The sequence below is a fragment of the Lissotriton helveticus genome, chromosome 5_1 (assembly GCF_964261635.1).
Source record: "Lissotriton helveticus chromosome 5_1, aLisHel1.1, whole genome shotgun sequence".
NCBI lineage: Eukaryota > Metazoa > Chordata > Amphibia > Caudata > Salamandridae > Lissotriton > Lissotriton helveticus.
Window position 1 is genome coordinate 237,349,582 of NC_136065.1, and position 23,193 is coordinate 237,372,774.

Sequence of the window (23,193 nt, forward strand, 5' to 3'; positions counted from 1 at the left end):
TACCTGCTGTGTTGTACTCTTTGTATTGAGTTGCCTAGTGGCTCGATGTCATGCATGACATATTTTGCTAGTCCCTACTTTTTAGCCCCACATCATTTTACATTCGATACTTCTATTTTTGCTATTATTTTTGTAAATATAGATACGAAATCCCAGATTGCAAAGTGCTATTACTTTTTAAAGGTGAGGACTAGCTGAATTTGGCATACATTACATGAATATTGTTATTATTAACTAAAGTTATAATGCGTGTGAACTGGGAGGGGTATCTCGGCACCCAGTAGGATACAGGCCAACAGAAAGCTAGAAATGAACAAAGCACTGGTTTCAGTAATTGCCTAAACTTAAAATAATCAGTGCACAGGCGAACATGTAAAAGCAATATAAAGCGGGAAAAGGTACTGAGAAGGACCTACCCCCAGTGCGGGATTTTGTCACCCGTACGTTGGTGAGTAGGGCTTTTTCACAAGATCGTAAGAGTCTGAATGCGCAGTAAGGGATTAGTTTAACAGATAGATAACTTAGGCCTTTATCAATCAATCAATAATAACTTTATTTCGGTCAGAGACCATAAAAGTGCAGATAAAATACATACAGAGCACAGTTAATTAAAACAATAAATAATTAACAGCTGATTTTGATCATAAAAATAGATTAAACTGAGAAGTTATCATAAGCATGGGGTTTAGAAAATTAATCAGAGGTATTAACATTAGTATTAAACAAAGCCTTTCCTTCTGCGCCACATACCATGCAAAAAACGAGATACCGCAAAGACGATGGGAGGCGAGGTATCATACATTAGAACTCTACACGCCTGCATGCAATGTCTGAAGCCCAAGTTCCAACTTAACGGAATCAACCAGCATTTTCTTATTGTTGCATACGCTGGACAGAAGAACATAACATGGGTAACATCTTCTCACATATGATTACATGCCGGGCAGGTTCCATTTTCTGTTTTAGCCCATTTCGAAGTAAGGGCCAGATGTATCAAGATACCCTTTTGCGATTCCCAAATAGCGATTTTTAAGGAATCGCTATTTGAGAATTGCAAAATGGTATGTATGTAGAAATTCGCTATTTTTTAGCGATTTCTTAAAATTCCTTAATTGTGAATAGCAAATTGCTAATCGCAATTAAGGAATAATTTCCCATTCATTTCTATGGGCCAGGAGGCCTATAGGAATGAATGTGAAATTATTCTCAATTTGCGATTCGCAATTTGCTAATCGCAAATTGAGAATAATTTCAAGGGTGCAAGGGTGTCTTAAGGACACCCTCCTGCACCTCTGAAATTGACATGTGTGCGCATATGGCGTACATACATGCCCTAAGGCCATGTATGAGCGTCACATGCCACCTTTACAAATTGCAAAAAGTGCATTTGTTAAAGAATTCGCAAATTACCACCAACTACAAGTTGGTGGTAATTTGCGATTTCTTAGTGTGAAATCGCAAAACTTTCTTGTTTCTTACATACCATTTAAGGAATCGCTTTTTGCAATTCCTTAAATGGTAGCGCAAAATTAAGGAATCGCAAAATTAAGGAATCGCAAATTTTGCGATACGATTCTTTTCATACATCGCATTTCCCGTTTTTTTGTCGTAAACGCTGCTATTTTGCGATTCGCAGAGTTTACGACAAAAAAAACGCTTGATACATCTGCCCCTAAATGCCCTAAGTGGCAGGCAGCCATGCCTCAGTTGTGTATATAATTTCCTCGCAAGAGGGGGTTGAATCACGTCTAGGAATTCCTCTAATCGTAATTCAGATTTTACTAAGAGGAACTCTGTAGACAGCCTGCCCTGGGTTGTTGATTGCTGTAGGGCAAGTAGATTTTGTCGCCTCACCAGGGTTAGCAGCTCAGACCTGGGCATCCTCGGACAGCTCAACTCAGGGGTCTCCCATAGCTGGGGCAAACCTATGTAGATGGTAGGGGCCTTGATGTGAGATAACCAAGGGATATTTTTATTTTTTATTTGTCCCCAAACCTCCAAAAATTCTGCTCTATAGGGAGCCAGCTCCGGTACTGACCAGAACCTCTTCCAATAGAGCAGGGGTCGAGCTGCTACCAGTTCCTCTATGGACTCCAGCCCCAGATCTTGTCGCAAGGGGATGAGTGGTGTGCTTTGAGGTAGGCCCACCAGATTCCTCAAAAAGGACTGTTCGACCCTCAGGAGGGTGGATGTGTTCTTATGTCCCCAGAGTTCAGCGCCATACACTGCGGCTGTCCTTGCCTGAAGTCCATAGATTTCAAGAACCGGAGCAGCCGGTTAAAAAGCTGATGTTCTGTGGAGCTTGCTAATACCCCCTACTATTTGCGATAGTCTAAGAGCAGATTTAGTAATTTGGTGGCCCCAGTCAAAATCTTCCGTCAAGGTGATACCAAGATAGACAAAGGTTTTGACCCATTCCAGGGGAATGCTGTTCAGGGTGGAATTTGGGCGGGTCTGCCTTGGGGCATTGAAGATCATATACTTGGTTTTGTCCAAGTTAACCTCCAATCCACGCGAGGCACAGATTGTTGCAAACCCGTCCAAAGTACGCTGGATGCCCGATGATGTTTTGGATAACAACAGAGTGTCATCCGCAAACATCAGAGCGGGCACCCTCCCAGTTGCCAGCGGAGGAGCACCATTGTCTTTTACACCATTTAACCCCTTCGACGCTCATGACGAGCTGGGCTCGTCATGGCGTAGCCTCCTCGCACGCTCATGACGAGCCCAGCTCGTCACGTAAAGTGCGATTCCGCAAAACCCAGCGTACGGGCGGAATTCCGCCCGCACGCATGCGGTTAAGGCATCCACAAGGCCATTGATGTATAGGCAAAATAACGTGGAGGCCAGGACGCACCCCTGTCGCACACCCTTGGAGACAGGGAAACGAGCAGAGAGATCCCCATGTCTCCCACATCTAACTTGAGCATAATTGCCAGCATGCAATCTAGTCAAGATGTTCAATAGGTAGGGCGGGAGACCCAGATCTGCCAATACTTTCCACAATTTTTCCCTGGGGACAAGATCAAAGGTGGCCCGCAGGTCCACAAAGACAAGGTAGAGGCTGCCACCCTCCACTCCTGCAGTTTTCCAGAATAGGACCTGGAGCCGAAATATTTGATCCAGGGTAGAGATGCCTGACCTAAACCCGGCCTGAAGTGTAGTCAATATTGCGTGTTCCTCCATCCACCCTTGGATCCTGTCCAGTATGATCCTACCCATTAGTTTTTGTGTTGTGTCTATAAGGCTTATGGGCGTATAGTTTGATGGGGTTAAAGGACAACCCTTCTTATAAATGGGGACGATCTCAGCTCCTAACCAGGTGTCTGGTGGATCAAACCCCTTAAGGACCGCATTAAACAGGATAACCAGGTATGGTGCCCATATTTTAGGTTGGGAATGAAATAAGTCCCCAGGCAATTTATCAAGGACAGGGGCTTTATTTGGGAGCAGCCTTGCAATGGCAGACTCTACCTCCTTCAGGGTGATGGTCTCTGGCATTACTGAATGATACCCGCCCCAAACGTCCTGGTGGTCCCACCGCCACCCCGTGCCCGAGGCCCCCACCAGTCGATGCTCATGGCGGGAGTCCCGGGCGGCGGGGGGAGGAGGAGCCATTGCCTCCCCCGGGAACAGATCCAGCACTCTTGCTGTAGCAGACTCTACCTCCCTCGGAGGCATAGTCTCTGGGATTGCAGAGTGGCTCCCATCCAGAACCCCCTGGTGGTCCAAGCGCCGTCCAACGCCCGAAGCCCCCACCAATCGATACTCATGGCGGGGGCTTGGGGCGGTGGGCGGAGGATGCACCATTGCCTCACCCGGTGACAAATCCGTCACCCCTACTCTGGCTGACTCGATCTCCCTCAGGGCAATAATCTCTAATACTGCAGAATGGCACTCATGCAGAACATCCCGGTGATCCAACCCCCGTCCCACGGCCGAGGCCCCCACCAGTCGATACTCATGGTGGGGGTGTGGGTCGGTGAACGAAGTGGGCACCACAGCTCCCTCCAGGGACAAATCCATCATCCCTGGCATACTATGCTCTAGGGAGGATTTGAAACCCAGGCGAGGCTAATCGCCTCGGTCCAGGTTTACGTATAACGCTCCAAAATGTGCCTCCCACACTGAAGGTGCAATATTCGGGGCAACGGCCTCACCTCCCCCATTCACACCTGCACTAACAATGACCCAAAACAACTTAGCATCCTTACAAAGGAGTCCTTTGTAAGGGAGTCCTGGAAATGAGGCCATTTGACCCTACGCCTGTTGTTGGCTACCAAGAGGGGCAAAATATCTGCGTTAGATTCCACAACAGGGTTTGTCAACCCGAAGCTCCCTGGCTTAAGTGTTAAAACAAGGGCATTATGGTCGCTATCTTGCCTCGGTAAGACCCTAAATTCCATCAATCTATCTCAGTGTTTTGCTTCCATCATTATATAATCAATGATGGAAGTTTGCTCTGCCCTATTAAACGTGGCAGACCCCGGTCGATCAGGATCCAGCCTCCCATTGCACGCCCGCAAAGACGTTGCAAGGGAGAGTGATTTAATTTGCAACACCAACGGGGTCCATGCCCTGACAGAGGGGATCTTAGGTTCGGGGATACGTCAAAACAGGTCCTCATCATCCTGTTCGCCCGACTCTGGACTGACAAGGGGCTCGAACTGACAATTAAAGTCACCACCAAGGACTATAACGATCGAGGGGTCGAGTGCCTGGATGAAGTGTTGTAATGCATTGATTGTGTCCGATTTCTGCCCGTTCCTAGCTGGCCTGGAATAAATATTTATTATGGCTACTTGGGGCATGCTTTGGGGGGTCAATAACACACATTGGACATCTGGGGAGTTAGTCGGTATTTGGGCTGCCTGGATGCCCAGATGCGTACCCACCCAGATCGATAAGCCACCCGATGGTCTTCCTCTACCCCTAGTTGTTGCCAAGATGTCAAAGGTTGCATAGCCTAGACTAGCACTCTCCTCCAGTGCCCACGTTTCCTGCATCAGGCAGATGTCATGTAATGCCATAAAGGAACCCCACTCAGGCGTAAGCAATTTGTTTTTTAACCCGGCTACGTTCCAAGAGAGGATTTTTATACTTCCATCGACTACCCCAGCTTTGGCTGTTAATTTCCCTTTTCCTATAGCGGGGCCACTATCGCTGGTGGTGGTCCCTGACTGAGTTTTCCGTTCCCTTGTCTCCACCCGAGTTACGGCCACAATGGGAGTAGAAGCTCCCAACTGATGCAACTTTTCCCCCTTTTCTCTCCTACCCTTCCCAGTCAGGAGTTCGGATACTGTTACATTTCCGGGGGCAGTGGTTATGTCATTTTCCTCCGGTGCTATTACAAGTGTGGCTAATCCACTGACAGTGTTTGGTAGGGAGTTCTCATTCTCAGGGCGTCAATCCACCTATTCCAGCACACTAAACCTGTTTCTTTGGAGAAACAGTGAAAGTGGAGGGATATATGATTGTGGGTCCTCCCAAGTTGTTATCCCCTGCTGCATTCTAGATAGATGGCTACCATGGCCCCCACCGTAATGGACACTTTTACTTAGACCAGACTTCAAGTGAGGGGTAGGATAGAAGTATGACAAATGGAGGGGAAGAATTTGGGTGTTGGAGCAGGTCGAAGATATACTACAGATGTGTTCTACGGCGCTGGTATGCCTAAAGTTTATTACTACACAGTTTCCTGCAATGGTTTTGGGTCCCCTCCCGATCCATTCTATTCTTCTAACAGAAAGTATTTCCCCTGACGCATTTGGGGGTGAAGGCCTATTGGCATTGAGCCACTGTATGCATTTATTTTTTAAGTCAGTGTGGTCTTCGCTTTTTCCCTGACTTAGGGGAGGTACCCCCGCTAGCACTACAACATAAGGTAGAGATTCCGGGGGGAGATCGATGGACGGCAACTCCAATGGGGGACCCTTAAGTCGTGCATTTCCACGAGTAGGGTTTGGTTGGACAGAGTGTCTTCTCGCCGAGTCAGGGACTCCCCTCGCCATTTTGTTATTTTCAGTTCCCATTTTTCCATCCCTAAACATAGATTGTGTTTTACTGGATATAGGGGTAGAATTACTAGTTGCCTGAGGGATTTCAGCAGGGACATTCTTGCTGGATGGGAGGCTAACAGAGTCAGAAATAGACTCTGTGGTGCTCTGGGCTAATCGCGTGCCTGGGTCCCAGTAGCACTGTTGTTGAGGAGAGTGGTCCTGCCATGGGAAGTAGGCTTTAGAATACCACCAGCCTCTCTAGAGGCATGCCCTCCCGATGGACTGATAGACTGTGTTCTCCCTAAGCCCATATTATTAAGGGTAGAAACTAGTCTGTAGAGCCTGGATACCAGGGGTTTAATATGTATCCCAATAGCCTGTTCGATGACAGCCTGAAAATCAGCAACAAGGTTGGTAACCCAGACCACTGCACCCACAGAAGACAGGGGAGGGACAGCAGTGACTGGTACAGAATCAGGTTTGGACGTAGTCCTTTTAATTATTTTTTTGGGCAATTTAGTTTTCTTGTTTCTGGGACGCGGTTTAATAGCTACATTAGTTTCGGGGTATGGGGGGAATCTGGGAGCATGGAAACTAACATTTACATCTATAGGAACCTGGGCACAGGGCAACTCAGCAAAAGATGATATAAGAAAGGAACTGGAGTCAGGGGGGTTGATTGTAACTATTGAGTAGTCCCCCACTTGCTGTAGCGGAGGGACAGCAGGAGTAATTGATAATCTCCTCTCTGTGTTTTCTATTGCAGTTGCCACTACCCCTATAGTTTTCTGGAGCATCTTGTCAATAGCCGTTAGGCTAGGAAGTGGTTGTGTTATCGCAGCCTGATGCCAAGTCAAGGGGCGAGTAGCAACCGGCTTTTGGTTTTTACCCGTATTGCTCATTAATTTCACAGTGGCAGGGGGGGCTAATCCTTGTATACCCAACGCTCCCTCCCGTTAATAGTAAGGGGAATTGAGTGCAAAGGTGGCAATAAGTGGTAGTTCCAGATAACAGTACCTTTACGTAATTGTCCACTCTTCGCGATTGTCCTTGCAAATGTTAGGGTAGTCCTTTCCCTTACTGCGGCCGCGCTCAGGTGTTGAAGCGCTGCGGCGGCAGGGGGAGACCACAGGGCAACCAACGGTGCAGACAAATATCCCCCAAGTAGGTCCTGCAATGCCCGCAATGTCCTGTCAAACACCATCAGAGTTTTGTGAGTGAGACAACAGTTTTTAAAAATAATTATTTTCTGGACTGGTAGCCAATGCAGTAAGCATAGTAGGGGGGAAGACACAGTCCCGGGAGGTAAATTGCAGACGGGCCGCCGTGTTTCGAACAACTAGCAGCTTGGATAGCAATGTCTCATCGCTAAGGCCAGAAGGGCATTACCACAATCCAGTCAGCTAATTACCAGAGCCTGGACCATGGTTTTCATTGCTGAGAGTGGAAGAACTGAGAAGTCTCTCCTCAGCAGGTGCATCATGTGAAAGTAGGTAGCTGTAATCAACAGGACATGCTCTTTCATAGTGAGTGACTGATCAAGACGAATACCCACGTTCTTGACTACCTTTTTAGGAGTCAGGCAATACCTAGTTCTATGCGCCATCAATCAGGGGCGCAGAGCTGTCGGACCTCACCGACCAGCATGATCTTTCTTTTATTAGCATTTAGCTGGAGGTAATTCTCCAACATCCAGCCCACAATAGATTTCATTCCAGCAGAGAAGTTATCGTTCACTTAGGTGAGGTCTTTGACAAAGGAGATTATTAACTGTGTGTTGTCCTCAAAGGCTTTGGCAATCTTGGCGAGGGTGGCGACATATATATTAAAAAGTGGATGGCTCAGGCACGAGCCCGGGGGCACATCCTTATCCAATGGCATAGTGCGTGATTTATAAGAATCCAGAATAATAGTTTGGGTTCTGTTGGTAAGAAAGTCATCAAACCATTGTAAGGCATGTGCCAGTCTCCTGCAGTCTTAGGAGCAGCTTAGAGTGAGAGACAATTTCAAATGCTGCAGACCATCCAACAGCACCAGCATGGATGACTGATTCACATCAAGGGAACAGTAGCAGCTGGCAGTGAATGAGGGTGGAGGGCTGGTGGAGGGGGAGGAGGGAAAAACAAAATACCGGCTGCGTCTCTCCTCCGCTTCTCCGGCGAGTGCAGGACGCATCCAGGCTCCCCTTAGCCAATCACAACTCTGCAATGCAGTATTCTGATTGGTCTGAGCGCTGTGGATCGGTAGAATAAAGAGCAGATCACTGGGGAAAGCTGATTGGAAAGAACCGCAGATTCAAGGGGACAGATGTCGAGAGGAGAGCCAGATTTGGCTGATACAAGCGCTTTCTGGGTTGACTCAGGGGAGAAATTGTGACAATTTCCAAAGCTGTAAGGGCCGTGGGAAGGTGTGTCAATACTTAGTACATCACATGCCCGATCAGGAGCGCCAGGAAAGTCTAGATATCTCACATGGATTTGTCCTCAAAGAAATTAGCTAATGAGTCACATAGTGCTTGTGACGCGTGTGTTTCTTAGGAGCAAGCATGCTGGCAAGTGAAAGCATTATGCACTTTGAATAGTTCTACAGCTGAGTTCCCAGCCTGCTCAATTTGATTGGAAAACAAAACTTTCCGAGTTTTTATTAATGTGCCCATGATACACCATTAAGGAAGCTCTTTAGCCCTCATGTGGAGTTACTTGCAGCAATGATATGTGTGATGGATGGTACCACTTTTGCAGAATATTCTGAACTTCCTATGTGAGAAGGTAGTTTGACAGCTGCTGCCTGTGCTCTAATTATTGCTAATTGGGGGATCTGTGCTACTGATGCTATGCTGTACCATCTTTTTGTGCGGCTGCAACTTTCTGTGTCAGAAACATCCTAAGGATTTATTTAGCACGGGTACAGTCATATTTTCTTCTTTCTAAAGCCTATTGGGTAATTTACGGTTTTTTATCAGACTGTTGTGCACAGAAATATCGTCAGGCATAAATATTGGGCCCGTTTCACAAGGCAATGTGAGACAAAAGTCTAACTTTATGACTTTTGGTATTCAGAAACTACTACTCGTAAATGCCCTTTCTCAATACCAAATGATGAACTTTACGACTTTCGGTATTCACAAAGGGTATTTACGAGTAGGAAATGCCCTTTCTGAATACCGAAAGTCGTAAAGTTAGACTTTCGGCTCACTTTACCTTTGTTAATCGGTTCAATTCTGTTGTAAATATAATTTGCAAAACGTCAAAGCCAGTGGGCAATATGCTTTTTAACAACATTTAGGGCAAATATTAATATCATACAATATTCTGACAATGATATAATTTAGAACTAAATCTCATTTAGACCCTCGATCTAATAACAGGAGAAAAATACTCCAGAAGATGTTATAGTTGCACCCGATTTAACTGTGCTTGTAAAAAACAGCAATAACAAGTGCCACAGACCTTTGTGCTCCTATTGTACACATATTTACTCCTACAGCACGGTTTTGTACCAGCTATTGCCACAAGATGGTACCTGAATAGAAACTGCCCGCATAAAAACATGAATGATCGCTATTTGTGCTCACTTCTTAATAGATACTGACACTGAGCACAAGAAGAACCAGGGCTTTTATATTTTCTTTAAAATTGTAATGGTTTTGTGTTATCACTAACCCATTATCTCTTTAATTTTTTTTAAAAAGCACGGTTTATATGCTTAGGCAGTGCTTAATTTGTAAAATATGAAGTGCAGGTGTTCACAGTCTTTAATGAGGCCACACCCACTTCCCCAGCTCCGCCCACTACCTCCAGTGGCCCCACCCACTTCCCTTTATTGGCTCCACCCACATCCACAAGCCTCAACACATCAGAGTCACCTCCTCCCTTATTGAGTTCCGAAAGAAGATGAAGGGCTGGCTCTTCACAAAAGCAACTCAGGCACTTCACACCTACACAGCTGCCCAAATCCCTTGATACCCTCCTGGGTGATTAGTGCACTATACAAATCAATATAACGTAATATAACATATAAGAAGCCTATGACAAAAACTTAAAAGTGAACCCAAATTAGAGAAAGGTCATTTGAGGACTTGAGGCAGCTTTGCAAACAAAAGTAAATGTGCTTGCACTGCGCTGTTTAAAAGAAAGAAAATAATGAAGGAAGGCATACAATAAATAAGGCAGTAACAAATGCAGGCAGGAAGAGGATCACTGGAGTAAGGAAATAAATAAGTAATGGATGAAAGAAGGAAGAAATAAGAAAATAATGTGGAAGGAAGAAATGAAGGGATAGAGGGAGAACCACACCATGTATGTTTGTAAAGCACATATTCACTAGAGGGGGCCTAGACACCAAATTAAAAATGTTGTTATCCAGCTCAATTGCACTAATTTTATCTAAAGATGAAAGACTGAGTGGCCACACCAAGATTTCAATTTATGACCCTGGGATAGAACACAGATTCCTGGATTAGCTATAAACATATGTGCAAGAAGGAACAAATTAAAAGTGAGAGTGAGGGAGGAGGAGAGGACTAAAGGCAAAGATAGATGCAGTAGACAATATGAAGAGAAATGTGGAAAGCAGAGATTGGGATTGCAAGATTGGAGTGGAACATGATGAGAAGGAAAAGTGAAAGGAGGAGAAAGGCAAGGGAAGAAAAGCGGACAGTGGGGAGGGTGTGGGAGTAGAGTGGAAGGGAAAGATGGAAAGGTGAACAATGAAAAGCATTTGATGAGGGGAGGTGGCGATTAAGAGAAAACGCAGATGTAGGGCAGAAAGTGAAGTAAGATTGGAGAGAAGTGAAGGAGTGAGGTGTGAAGGGGAGGAAGAAAAGCAGATACTGAGATAGAGCAAGCAAAGAGTACACCTCTGCTTTATTAAATACACAGTCATTAATTATGTAAAGTTGAGAGGTGACAGGAGTGTATCATTCTTGGCCTGTCTCATCAATGCACAGCAGTGTTGTCCAAGACACACACAGCGATTCTTTAACTGTGTTAAGTTTTATGCCATAAAAAGATGTTTTGTTATGTCACAATAGGTATTCCTGATAAAACATATTAAAGTGTCAGTTATATCATTGGGATTACAAATTGATGGAGAACCACACTCTCATGCTTCAAACAAATAGTTATATTACATGATCAGACTATAAGTCGCAAAATCCCACTGCCACCTATTTTCAAATGAAGTCAGACATTCAACTCCATTCAGACAGGCTTCCACGCATACTTTTTAACTAATAAAGCACAAAATTCAACTGAGTCTGCCGCCTGTGCTATATTAGGATTGTAATTTATGATCAGCAAGTAACAAAAGGACGTCTGTGACAAAAAAATCTAAACCCACTTAGCTATCCACATAAATATAGTTCTGTCAACTGCATGGTACATGTTCTACATTACCCCTCCGTGCTAGTCAAAACTTCACCTAGACAAAATTCTGATCTCTCTCCAAACAGGGACATAAGGCTGTAAGTATGCAGCAGGGGTTTACGGGACATGGGTCTTTGGAGGAGAAGAGAAGGTGTGGGGCGATAGATCTCAGCAGGCTTGTGGGTGTGGGGGGAGGTACAGAGTGCCCAACACAGCCTAGCCCCTCTGATAACATGTTTTGAATTAATGCTATTTTTCTCCAGGTCAAAGTTGAGAAATTCCCTGGGTATCCTCTCTCTGGTTAGGGGGTAATTGGGAAAGCCTCCTGGTTCGAGTGGCCAAGACTGAGTAGGGCTTTGCGGTCTCACATGCGAACTAATGGATACTCAGGGCCCAGTGCAAGCTTTAATACAAAGCGATGGTGGGGAGGGGTGCTCTGAGAGTGAAGGAGGGAGCCAAGGGGTACTGTAACAGGAGTGAGCGAGTGTTGTTGCAGGGAGGGGCATTGTGATACAGAGAGGAAGGGGAATGTAAGCAGAGGGGCACTGAGATACAGGTGAGAAAGGAACTGTGGAGAGAAGGGCACTGGGATAGTCGGAGAAGGCCACTGTGGAGAGAGGGGCACTGTCAGAGATAGCGGTGAGGCACAGTCACAGTGGCAGGGATGGGAGGTGTTCTTCAAGGTGCTTGTGGCTGCAACGGTGCCCATTGCAGAAGGGAGAGGACGGGTGTGATAGAAACGAGATGGTACTGGGACAGGTAGGAGCGTGGTACTAATACACTGACTGGCAGGAAGAAATGTTTTCCCTTTCGGACCACCCTCAGCTGCTTCCCGTATTTTGTTATTAAGCTGCAAGGCCTTGTTGCGGCTCCTGAGGCAGGCTGCTACTGGGTAGTTTCCTGCGGGTGCCGGAATCCAGACTGATAAAGTGCAGGAATCCAGACTGATAAAGTTACCTTTGGATTAAAACCAAAAGATATCTCTTTATATAAGGTTAAAAGGAATAATACAGGGTGCCATTGATTTCAATGGCTTTTACATCCTCTATGTAGCGCTAACATGTTTCAGCCATAATAAGTGCTTATATGGACCAATAGCCTTCATCACGGCTTTACTCGTTCCCTGCCTACTCGGCATTAATATTCTTGCATACATGGCCCAACTTGGGAAACACACTCATACCTCTATTGGTTGAAAGTAGTACTAGATGTTATCCTAACTTGGGGTTACATTTCGTGCAATTACGACATTATGAGGGGACAGTAGGTTAATATGCTGGCATCTTGTTTTATGGGAATTGTGACTATAGAGAGTGACCCTTTTCACAACCTAGCTGTGTCCATTTTATGTAAGTTAAACTTTCACCGCTGCTCTTTGTGAGAGCCCTCTTCTGTGTGTCAGGGAATCTTGCATTGTTACCCTTATGGTAGATTTCTTTTATGTGTGGGGAAAATGTAGGTGGCATCTGCTCATGCTGTGCCCATTTATTGTGTAAAGAAAGAATGCACTGCTGCTCCTGAACTTGTGCATTTCTATGTAGTTCAAGTTCAAGTTCAGGCATTTATATAGCGCACTACTCACCCGGAGGGTTTCAAGGGGCTTGGGGATGGGGTTCATTATTTGTCGAATAACCAGGTTTTGAGGTCTTTTCTGAAAGAGATATGGTTTTGAGTAAGGCGGAGGTGAGTGGGGAGTGAGTTCCAGGTCTTGGCAGCAAGGAAAGAGAAGGATCTGCCGCCCATGGTGGATTTTCGGATACGCGGGACTGCGGCGAGGGCTTGATTGGACGATCTTAGTTGGCGGGAAGGATTGTAAAAGGACAGTCGAGTGTTGAGGCATTCGGGTCCTAGATTGTAGAGGGCCTTGTGAGCGTGGGTGAGAAGGCGGAAGGTAATTCTTTTGTTGACGGGAAGCCAGTGGAGGTCTTTTAGGTGTCCGGTGATGTGATCTTGGGAGGGATGTCTAAGATGAGTCTCGCTGATGCGTTTTGGATGTGTTGGAGTTTTTTCTGTAATTTTGCTGTGATTCCGGCGTATAGTGTGTTACCATAATCCAGTCGACTCGTGACCAGTGCGTGGGTGACAGTCTTTCTTGTCTCGAGGGGGATCCAGCGGTAGATCTTTTTGAGAATGCGAAGTACGTTGAAGCAGGAGGATGAGACTGCGTTGACTTGTCTGGACATCGAGAGAGAGGAGTCTAGGATGAAGCCCAGGTTACGTGCATGGTCTGTGGGTGTGGGTGCTGCGCCCAGAGCGGAAGGCCACCAAGAGTCGTCCCAGGCAGAGGGGGAGGATCCTAGGATGAGCACCTCCGTTTTGTCTGAGTTGAGTTTTAGGCGGCTATGTTTCATCCATTCGGCTACTTCTTTCATGCCTTCGTGAAGATTGGTTTTGGCGGTGTTGGGGTCTTTGGTGAGGGAGAGGATTAACTGGGTGTCGTCGGCGTAAGAGATGATGTTGAGGTTGTGTTGACGCGCAATGGAAGCGAGTGGGCTCATGTAAACGTTGAAGAGGGTGGGACTGAGTGAAGATCCTTGTGGTACGCCACAGGTGACTTCAGTGGCCTCAGAGTTGAATGGGGGAAGTCGGACTCTTTGAGTTCTCCCAGCGAGGAAAGAGATGATCCAGTCCAAGGCTTTTCCTTGGATGCCGGTGTTGATGAGGCGTTGTATAAGGGTGCTGTGGCTGACTGTGTCGAAAGCGGCGGAGAGGTCGAGTAGAATGAGGGCCACTGTTTCTCCGTTGTCCAGTAGTGTTCGGATGTCGTCAGTTGCTGCTATGAGGGCAGTTTCGGTGCTGTGTTTGGCTCGGAACCCGGATTGAGATGGATCGAGGGAGTTGTTGGATTCGAGGAAGGCGGCGAGTTGGCTGTTGACGGCTTTCTCAATGACTTTGGACGGGAATGGGAGGAGGGATATGGGTCGGTAGTTTTTAAGTTCAGAGGGGTCTGATGTGGGTTTCTTCAAAAGGGCGCTGAGTTTGGCGTGTTTCCAGCTTTCTGGAAAGGTGGCAGAGTTGAACGAGCAGTTGATGACATCACGGAAATGGGGTGCGATGATGGAGTCAGCTTTGTTGAAGATGTAGTGGGGGCAGGGGTCGGTTGGCGAGCCAGAGTGGATTAAGTTCATTAGGCGGATGGTGTCTTCAGTGGTGATTGGGTTCCAGTCTCTAAGGTTGTTAGTTGGGGGAGTAGGACCTGGGGGGGGTGGGGAGGGTTGGTCGCTGGGAATATCCTCGAAGCTGTTGTGGATGTCGGCAATTTTGTTGTAGAAGAAGGAGGATAACGCATTGCAGAGGTCTTGGGAGGGAGTGATGTCGTTAGATGCTGCGGTGGGGTTGGTGAATTCTTTGACAATGTTGAAGAGTTCCTTGCTGTTGTGAGTGTTGTTGTCGAGACGATCCTTGAATGCTGATTTCTTGGCGGATCGAATCAGTTGGTGGTGTATGCGGGTGGCTGCCTTGAGGGTGGCCATGTTGTCTATGGTTGGGTTTATTCTCCATGTTTTCTCCCGGGTGCGGCATAGCTTCTTGGATTTCTTAAGGTCATTATTGAACCAGGGAGCTTTTTTACTGGCTGATTTGATCTGGTGCTTTTTCAGGGGTGCTAATTCATCAGCACTGTGGGTGATCCATTGCTTGAGGTTGGTGGCCGCTTGGTTTGGGTCCAATGAGAGGGTGGGAGGGTTTTGGTTGAGGGATGTGAGGAGTTGGTCGGAGGTGATTTTGTTCCAGTTCCTTCGAGGAATAGGTTGTGGGCGGTTGTGGTTCAGGGTGGTTTTGTAGCTGAAGTGAACACAGCTGTGGTCCGTCCAATGGAGAGCTGTGGTGCGATCGAAGGAGATGTGCTTGCTGGAGGTGAAGATAGGGTCGAGCGTGTGTCCGGCTGCATGAGTGGGGGTGTCAACAAGTTGTTTGAGTCCGAAATTGGCCAGGTTGTCTAGAAGGGTGGTGGTGTTGCTGTCGTGTTTGTTTTCAAGGTGGTAGTTGAGGTCTCCTAGAAGAATGTAGTTCTCGGAGGCGAGGGCATGTGGGCTGATGAAGTCCAAGATGTCATCGCTGAATTGAGTACGGGTACCTGGAGGCCTGTAGATGAGGGTGCCTCTGAGTGTGGTCCTAGGATCGGTGTGGATCTGGAAGTGGAGATGATCGGCGGTTGCAAAGTTATCGTCGGAGCTGGTCGTGATTTTGATGGTGTTCCTGTGGATGATGACGATGCCTCCTCCTGTTTGATTGGTGCGGTCTTTTCGGATGATCTTGTAAGCGTCCGGTATGGCTATGGCGATGTCGGGTGCTGATGATGTGTTCATCCATGTTTCTGTAAGGAAGGCGATGTCCGGTGACGCATTGTCGAGTAGGTCCCAGAGTTCAGTTGCGTGTCTGTGGACCGAGCGGGTGTTAAGTAGGATGCACTTCAGGCGGTTAGAGTTGGAGCTGTATGTGGAGGAAGTGGGTTTGGTGAGGGACCTGAAGCAGGTGAACTTGCAGGAGAGGCAGGTGAATGGGCCGTGGATACGTCCCGGGGCAGCTTCGCAGCATTGTGGTGTGCGTCCAGGGTTGAGGGCGAGGAGAGTTGCGGCATCATATGTGAATCTAGGGGGTTGGGAGCGGCGGGGACCAGGGGGACAGGCGCTGGGCGCGGTCCAGGCGCGGACGGGCGTAGACGGGCTTACCTTTGGCGCACCTTCGGCGCGGCCGCAGCGCGTGGACGCTGCGCGTCGATGCATCTGTCATAAGTATAGAAGTGGAGGGGGGCGGAGCGTGGGAGGGGGAGCTGGGATGCGGGAGCGTAGGGGGAGGGACGGGCTGCAGGCACAACAAAATGGTGGACAAACAACAACAAAAAGGACAACAGGACGCTATGGGCGCAATCAGGCAGCAATTGTGCTCAGGGCGGCAATGCGGGTAATGCGATCTAGCGGTGGAGCACACAGGCACAATATAAATAAAATCACCAAACCAAGCAATGCGGAGCACTATGCCTCAGACCGGGTTCCAAATCAATTTAATTAAAGCTATGGCAGTGGGGAGGAGCAGCGCTACGCACCCAGGCACAGGTTAAATGAAATACACAATGAAAGCAATGCGGAGCGCTTACGCTACAGACCGGGAGCAAAATCAATTAGATTAAAAGTATGGCAGTGGGGAGAAGCAGCGCTACACACACAGGCACAATTTAAATAATATACACAATGTAAGCAGTGCGGAGCGCTGCGCTACAGACCGGGTGCAGAATCAATTGAATTAAAAGTATGGCAGTGGGGAGAAGCAGCGCTACGATACCACTAAAGCGCTACGAGGTCGGGAGGAAGGGTGGAGCGACCGCTTCACAAGGAGTCAGGCTGGTATTTCTTTCACAAGACAATTGTCAACGGGTCACTTTTATTTTTAACACGCAGTCCCTCTCTTTAATGTGTTTTTACTTTACTCTATTTTATTTTTGGGAAAGTTTTTTAATATTATTTAAACACACATATATAAACTGTAATATATATATATATATTTACTTTAAAACAAATAAACGATTCATTTTTATTTATATTTAAATTTTATAAATATAGAAAGAACTAATGTGTTCATGATTTGCACTGAAGGAAAGCTTCATATGTCGCTTTTCTTTGCTTTGTAGGAGGGGGTATTTTAATTAGAACTTTGCACTTGGGAGGGATAGTGAGCTAGGCAGGGGCACGGGAGGACACCCCAAACCAGGGAGGGAGGGAAGGGCTCAGGAATGGGACGGGGAGACCAGGACTCGGAGTAATGGGTATTACCGGTGAGTAACCGGGCATTACCTCCTCGTCCTGTCTCCCCGTCCCATTCCAGATGAAGTGAGCCCATACCCAAGCACACGGTGATTGTAAGAAAAAAACAGACCAAAATAATGCAAGAAACAGGTCCATTTTAATCCACAAAAATAAGTACAGATCACAAATCATGTACAGCAGACAGGACAGAAGCCCCAAAAGCAGCAGAGGCCGCCATCCCTAACTCCAGACGATAATGGGCAACAAAAGTGTGGGGAGAAGCCCATGTGGCAGCATTGCAAATGCCCCTCAACGAGGCCCCTTTGAACATGGCCCAGGAGGAAGAAACACTCCGAGTCGACCGACCCTGAACAGAAGAAGGCAGGGGACAGTGGGCAGAATCGTAAGCAGAAACCACAGCGCCCTTGACCCAACGAGACAAGGTGGACAGAGAAGGGCGAAGCCCCATACCCGACAGGCCATAGGTGACGAACAGGGAATCCACTTTACGAAAACCAACCGTACGCTCCAAGTAGATGCTGAGAGCCCTCAGCACATCCAAAGAATGGAGGAGCACCTCTTCAGGAGAAGAAGGAACCGGAAAAAACACTGGGAGAACAATATCCTCCTGACAGTGAAAGGAAGAAACCACCTTAGGAAGAAAGAACTGACTGGGACGGAGAATGACCTTGTCAGCGCAGAAGCGCAAGAAGGGGGAGAAGCCATCAGCGCACCTATCTCACCAACCCTCCGCCCAGAAGTAATGGCCACCAGGAAAATAACCTTCGCAGAAAGGAACTTCAGGGCCACGGAGTCCAAAGGCTCGAAAGGAGGACCCGTCAAAGTCCGCAGAACCAAGGGAAGATCCCAAGGAGGCACAGGCGAATGGGAAACAGGACGCTGAAGCAAGAAACTCCGCAGAAGGCGAGCCACCAACGGGGAGACAGAGGAAACAGAGGAACCCCGAAAGGCAAGAATGGCAGCCCACTGCGCCCGCAGGGAAGAAACCGCAAGCCCCAGGACGAAACCATCCGGTAAGAAGTCCTGCACCTTTATGGCCACACAGGAGTCAGGAGAGAGACCCTTCCCCAGACGCCAAGTGGAAAAACTCTTCCAGTGACGGGCATAAGAACGCAAGGTGGAAGGACGCCTGGAAAGCTGAAGACACTGGGCAACCTCCAACGAGCAACCCAAATCCAGCAAACTCAACCTCTCAAGTGCCAAACCCCCAGCCGGAGGCGACGCAGGGAGGCAAGGCCGAGAAGAGGAACCCTCAGAGGGGAGGGAAACAGGGGAAACCGCCAATGAGGGCGAACAGAAAAGGTCAGCAGAAGGGGGTACCAAGACCGCCGAGACCACTCCGGAACAACCAGGAGAACCTCCGCCCGATCCCAACGAATCTTCCGGAGGACCCTCGGAATTAAGGCAAACGGAGGGAAGGCAAACAGCAGACCCCTCGACCAAGGAATCGAGAAAGCATCGGTGGCCCATGCCAGCGGAGAGGGGCAATGCTGCAAAACCGAGGAAGAAGGGCGGATTCCTCCGAGGCAAAAAGATCCAGCCAACGAAGGCCAAACCGGAGGACAATCAGATCGAACAGATCCGGGGACAGACAGATGGACACCGAGGAAGGGAACACCCGGCTCAAAGAGTCCGCAGGCCCATTCTCCTTCCCCGGAAGATAGACCGCCGTCAGAGACAAGAGATTTGACTCGGCCCACAGGCCGATCTTCCGGGAAAGGAGAAACAGGGCACGACACATGCCCCCTTGGTGATTCACATAAGCACGAACCACCTGATTGTCGGTCTGCACAGAGACCGCCTGACCCCGAAGGAGAGGAGCGAACCAAAGAAGAGCCAACCAAACCGCCCTCAACTCCTTCCAGTTCGACGACTGGAGGGACTCGAAGCTGGACCACCGACCCTGAGCCGTGGAGGCACCCAGAACGGCACCCCACCCCAGAGCACTGGCATCCGTGGACAAAACGACCACAGACAGAGGAGGAAGGAGATCGAACCCCCGGGAAAGAGAGAGAGGGGACAACCACCACTGGAGAACCGCCCGAATCCCCGGAGTGACAGGGATCAGAGTCTCGTAGTCCAAGGAGGCAGGATCCCAGTGCGACAGGACATGATGCAACAGGGGGTACAGATGGAGCCTGGACCAAGGAAGGAGATACAGAGTGGAAGCCATCTCCCCCTGACTCCACAGCCAGAGACGGGCAGACACCCGGGACTAGGACAGAAGCCAGGAAAGGTGACGAAACAAAGTCAGCTGGCGCTCCTGCGAGAGAAAAACCATGTCCAAGTCCAAGCGGAAGAGAGCCCCCAGGAACTTCAGGGACTGGGAGGGCACCAGGGAGGACTTCCTGTGGTTGATAAGGAACCCAAAGGACCCCAGCAGAAGACACACCTGGTCCACATCCGACAGAGCCTGTGAAAAAGAAGGGGAGACAATCAACCAGTCATCCAGGTATGGAAAAACCAGAAGACCCCTGGAATGAAGGATACCCACCAGAGGGGCCAAGAGCTTGGTGAACACCCTGGGCGCAGAGGAAAGGCCGAAAGGGAGCACCCGGAACTGAGAGTGAAGGGACCCCACAGCAAATCGGAGTAAACGCTGGTCTTCCGGATGTACAGGAACGTGCAGATAGGCATCCATGAGATCCAGGGACGCCAGGAAACCCCCCGGCAGGACCAGAGGCAGGATGGACTGGAGCGTCACCATCTTGAACGGACGATGGACAACGAAACGATTGACCCGCTTCAGATCCAAAACAGGACAAAGATCCGAAGTGTCCTTCTTTGAAACCAGAAAGAGGATAGAATAGAAACCCCTGCCCCTCTCCAGAGGAGGAACCTCCACAATAGCCCTCTTCTCCAACAGGAGTCGCACGCCTGCCAACAAAGCATCCCTGCGCAGAGGAAGACGCAGCAGGGGAGTCTGAACAAAACCCAGAGGAGGAGGAGAGGAAAACTCGATCCGGCAACCTTCCGAAACAGTCTGAACTGCCCAGGCATCCGGAACCGACAACCACTGGGGGCGGAAGGACTGGAGGTGACCACCAACTGGCAAGGGCAGACAGTCATTGAGAAGAGGAGGAAGCAGGGGCGGTAACACCGGCAGCGGCCCGGGGCTTGGCACTTCCAGGGGCCCCCCGGCCACGACCCCTGCCACGAAAGGGCTGAGAAGCGCCACGAGCAGGAGGCCCAAAAGTGCGACGGTAACCAAATCCACGACCCCGAGAAGGAGGGCGGACCGGAGCCACCAGTTTGCGGTTCTCCGCCGACTGCTTGACCATGCCCTCCAGTTGAGGACCGAACACCTTTGAACCCTCAAAAGGCAACTTAAGGAGAACCGATTTCTGGGAAGAGTCCGCCTTCCAGGAACGCATCCAAAGATGACGACCGGCTGCAATGGACGCACAAGAAGCAGCGGCCGCCGCCCCCAAATTGTCGAAGGAAATGTCCGACAGGTAATGCACCTGCAACTCCATCAAAGACAGAAGAGGCGTGGCATCCTCGCCGTCATTCAGCAGAACAGACAGAGACTGGAAGTCCTTAAGGAGCGACTGAACCATATAGTTGGAATACGCAGTCGCCCGGACAGAGAAATTAGAAGCAGCATAGGAACGCTTCACAGCCCCTTCAACACGCTTATCCACAGCGTCTGCAGGAAGGGCGTCCTCAGAGACAACCAAACCCTGAGAGGAAAGGCCAGCCATTAAATTGTCCACTTTCACAGCCTGAGGGAACTCATCAACAAAACCCTCAAGAGGGTAACGTCTGGACAGAAAACAAGGAAAAGAAGACTTGTCCACCTCCTTCCACTCGTGAGACAGCACATTGCCCACCGCACTATGCAAAGGCAAAGAATCCGGAGCAGGCTGGACATACTGCGTAAAAAAGTCATCCTCAACAACAGCATCCGCAGGAGGAGAAAAACCCAAGTTGGACCTCACATGGGCAAACAGTTCAGCGAGCTCAGCACCCTGAACAAAACGACCACGGACACCCTCATCCTCATCAGGACCAAAGTCATCCACAGGATCAGCCTGCGCATCCAAAGAAACACGAGGCACCTTGGGAGGAGGCCCAGCCGCGTCCCTAGCCAGGAAAGCAGCAGCCACAGCCTCATTAATAAGGAGGCGCAGGGCATCCAGAGGGGCCGCAGAAGAAGAAGCATCCGAATCCATTGCGGAAGCAAAAAAGTCCAAACAACACTCCCAACAGGCAGAAACAAGGACAAAAAACATCCCCACAAGGACCCCAGAAATAGCTGAGGACCCGAACACCTGTGGGAGGAGAAAAAAACAGGGCCGGCATAAGAAGCCCAGTCAGCTGCCAAAATCGCCCTCTGAAAAGATGCAGGACACCAAACTCCAAAGAAAAGCCCCTGCCCGTTAGAGCAGGGCGAAAAACGGACCGGAGAACGCCCAGGAACGGCCGCTGGAGCAGGCCAACCCAAGCCAGGTGAGCAAGCAAGCACAATCAACAGAAACGGCCGCTAACGCGAGCCGCGTGTAAAACAGTGCCCCCAAACAGAGACGGCCAGTAATGCGAGCCGCGTGAAAGAAAGAAGCCCCAAAACGGAGCCTAACGCGGGGGAAACGGCAGAGTAGAAAACACAGGCGGCCGCTAGAGCAGGCCGCCGTAAACAAAAAAGAAAACAACACGGAGACTCACCAGAACAGGAAGCCTCCAACAGCACAGCCAGGAACGCGGTCGTAGACTGCAGAAAGAAAAAAACAGGATGATTCTTCCGGCACTTCCCCCTTTGTAGTCACGTGATGGTGACATCATCCTAGGGGGAAGTGCCAACAGCTCAGCTAGGTAGGGGTTCTGTAGAGCAGACTAGCTGCTCACTTCATCTGGAATGGGACGGGGAGACAGGACGAGGAGGTAATGTTTCTATAGGTATTTTGGGTGCATTACCTTAATTCAATTCGCTGCATCTTAACAACTTGGTGGCCATGTTGGTTAGACCACTAGCTTGGAAGGCAGTGTTCTATTAATTTATCATGCTGCCTTCCTTCTGGCAATTCCTGCATTTAAAGAAGGCCGATACCATTACGTGCAGCGGACGCGTGTAACAGGCGTGCCAAATGCAAGCCTGTCTGCTCCCGTCTGCGACTGGACGGCGCCAGGTGCCAGGAATACTGCCTCTCCAATGACAGACTCACATATCTTACTCCTCATTGGCAGTACTTAAGTTGAAGCAAGTTTTACATGCTGATTCTCTACATGCCTGGTAACCAGGGGAAGTGCTTTAAGTATAAACAGTGCGGTTTTGCACCTGCTTCATGTCCCGCCCCCTACACTCATGCACGTTGCCCAGGATAATAATTGCTCTATACTTAAAATGTGTGCAATTAATTGTTGCTTATTTGTCCGCCACCATGCCTAGTTATATGATCTTATTTAAGGTAACCTACTTGAAGTAGCATTTTTTACTGAAAACTGGCTCAGTCCTACAATTACAGCCGAATCCCTCTTAGCTCTCTTCACAGGCTATAGCATCAAAAGATGTGATAGAATTGGTGGCAGAGGGGGCAGCATAGCTATTATCTACAACTCTATGATAGTATGTAATCTGGATCCCTGCCCCATCCAAGATTGCAAAAACACCCTATTCCAGATATCAGTGAACAAAAACTTCACATTATAAGCCTCGTGATTTACAGACCCCTGGCCCCTCCAAGGCCTTCAGTGCAGCTCTAGTTAACCAGATGACCCCTTTAGCTCTTACATTATCCAACTTCAGTATTTTAGGAGATTTAAACCTTTATTTTGACCAGCCTAACTAACAATATAGGGACTTGCAATTTACTGGATGACTTGGCATCGCTGCAGCTGGTTCGATTAGTAGGAGGTGCTGCACACACACAGCTAATCATATTCTAGTCTTGTTCCATTTTTCTACATCTAGAGGTTGCGTCTCCTTGGCCTATGACCTGGTCATCCAACTATCTGATTCCTATGGCCTTACCTATGAATAAAAATACAAATAACTCCACCACCAACAATACTACGAAAAGACCCTGATGCAAACTAAACCAGGCAGAATTCAGCAGCTATATATCATCC

General features: G+C 48.6%; 1 protein-coding gene across 3 annotated transcripts in view; it reads right to left on the reverse strand.

Moving 5' to 3' along the window:
- ENTPD8 (ectonucleoside triphosphate diphosphohydrolase 8) overlaps nt 1–23,193 on the reverse strand; it is a 562,224-nt gene that overhangs the window by 289,622 nt on the left and 249,409 nt on the right. The gene's annotated exons all lie outside the window — the stretch shown is intronic.